General features: G+C 33.1%; 1 long non-coding RNA gene across 1 annotated transcript; it reads right to left on the reverse strand.

Annotated features, from left to right (window-relative positions):
* Positions 1-685: 685 nt before the first annotated feature.
* Positions 686-1,459, reverse strand: LOC133171692 (uncharacterized). The gene is made up of 3 exons (XR_009718848.1): positions 1,364-1,459; positions 847-1,061; positions 686-743 (listed from the first exon to the last, which is right to left on the reverse strand). It is a non-coding gene; the product is annotated as an uncharacterized LOC133171692 (long non-coding RNA).
* Between the last annotated feature and the right edge of the window lie 964 nt (positions 1,460-2,423).

Here is a 2,423-nt window from a genome sequence, read left to right on the forward strand (position 1 = left end):
CCTCCTTGCGTTTTCACATATTTTAATTTTATTCTTAATACTTAAGAAAAGTGGCAATTTTGTTGTGTATTAATGAAAAATATTAAAACTATAACCCAGAATATTCAGAGTAGAAATGTTCGAATTCAAAGCAAAACCCACTCACAGTATTGTAAGTCCGTGCTCAGTGGTGTGTGCAGAGTTTAACAATTGAACACACCCGGTGTATCGTAAACATTAACAATAACAGAGCTCGTGCCCTGTTTACAAAAACAGTTAACGTTTCACGGGTGTGTTCAATTTGTTAAACTCTATACACATCACGGAGCACGGACTGAAAATACTGGTGAGTTGGTTTTGCTTTCGAACATTTTTACTCTGAATTTTCTGGATTATAGATGTAACATTTTTCATTAATACATAACAAAATCGCTTCTTTTCTTAAATATTAAGGATAAAGTTAAAATTTGTGCAAGTGCAAAGATGTGTTAATCAAACGCGTCCCGGAATTCGTAGTTCCAATAATTTCCAGATAAAATAAGTTTTTGATTATATTTTCGTGTGAAATGCTATTGGAATATATAAGTCGTGATATTATACAGAAAATTTGAGAAAATATTAAGTTCAAATCTGTGTCTGAGCACCTTTAAATGTCAATGTCTTTCAATATATGTGTGTTATATGAATTTAAAAAAGGAAACATATGTAACAATTATTTCAGGCATTTTATTTCTTCCATATTGAATATCTGTAGAACTTTCATTCTAGAAAGAAAATACATATATGTTCACATCATTACAATAATAATTTAAGAAAAATAAAAATGCAAAATAACTTAAAAGATTTGGAAATACAGGTAAAATTTACCAGATCGCACGTTCAGTGCGTGTTGGGATGGCAGTGACAGAGATGATGGTCGCACGTGGCGTGATGATTGGGCTCACACGTGCAGTCGTAAGGGTGATTACACTCGTGAGTACTGTGATGACAGTAACACTTTCCATGGTGACAGTGAGGAAAAAGATCAGTGGCACATGTGCAGTCAGCATCTGTCACACAAGGATCCTTGGACAAGGCTCCCACTGAAAATTACAGTAAAATGACAAAATGAGCATTTTAGTCTCTCTCTCTCTCTCTCTCTCTCTCTCTCTAGGCAATCAGAAGTTAGAAGGTACCGATATATAAATATATAGTGAGAGATCATTTTAGAGAGATCGATTATAGAAATAGAGAGATCATTTGATATCCAAATGATCATACCAGTAACGTTAAGTACTCGTTATTAAAAGAATCCCATCATGTGAATCGACAAGACAGTACCAGAGATGTTAAAGGCTAAGAGTTTGAAAAAAATTTGAAAACTACCTTTTTCTTTAAAACCTACCTAACGTAAAACAGAGAAACCACAAAGCAAGCACTTTCCTCATGGTTACGTGCAATAAGGTAAAATGAACTGACAGGAAGAATACAGCTGTGCACGTACTAGCAGAGATAAGATAAACATATTTTCGAAGCCTAACCTTGAAGACTTTCTTATGTTGTCTTTCACGTTGCAAACAAATTAATCCTAGGTAATTAAGTAACCACATTATTTTTAATCGAAAAGAAAATGATAAGAGATGAACAATTATTTATATTAAAGGATGACTTTGCATATACATTGCTAAGATATTATAAAGATGAAGACAATTATAGTTATTTTTACCTTAAATGTGAAAAATAGAATGGAGTTTAAGTCGCACATATGAAATGTCAACAAATACATCAACTACTTCAACTAAAATTTCTTTAATTTTATAATTTTAATATATGAAAAAATTGCACAAAAGATCATAGATTTCCTTTAATTAAAACAAATATTTCAGTTCCTTAACCGGATATGACTATGTATCCGATCAATTTATGTAAAGGAGAACGAACAGTGAATCTCATCTATTCCGCAGTACATACATTTTATTAAAAGAATGGGGGCGTACAAGGCGAGGACAATCCATCCGCTCTGAGAAGATATTTTCAATTTGAAAGTTCGTAGAAAAGTTATGTTTTCCAAAATCTGTTTTGCCAGATTCATTTTTTTTCCAATTGACCCCTTCTTAACATTGGAGTGTGTCAGTGTGTTATAAATGAGAATGAGTTTGTTAAAGCATATAATTATTTCCCACAAATTATCGATTATCAAATAGAATGGGTTGAGGTGCCCAGGAGGAGTAAGCATTCCCTGTCGACTGATCACATAAATTGGATCAGATTTCGTGTAAGCGTAATACGAATATTAGTTTCAGAGAAAAATGGAAGAGAATTGCTGATTAGCTAATATCTTAGTCTTTTTAGATCACCTGAGTCATTTAGATGACCTATCTGTTTTCGTCCGTTGTCGTGCGTCGTCCGTTATCAAATGAATATTTTCAGCTTCTTCTCTGGAACCGCTGAACAAATTCCAACCA

Source organism: Saccostrea echinata, unplaced genomic scaffold (assembly GCF_033153115.1).
Source record: "Saccostrea echinata isolate AGI-Se365-2 ecotype Australia unplaced genomic scaffold, CSIRO_AGI_Sech_v1 ptg000054l, whole genome shotgun sequence".
Taxonomy (NCBI): domain Eukaryota; kingdom Metazoa; phylum Mollusca; class Bivalvia; order Ostreida; family Ostreidae; genus Saccostrea; species Saccostrea echinata.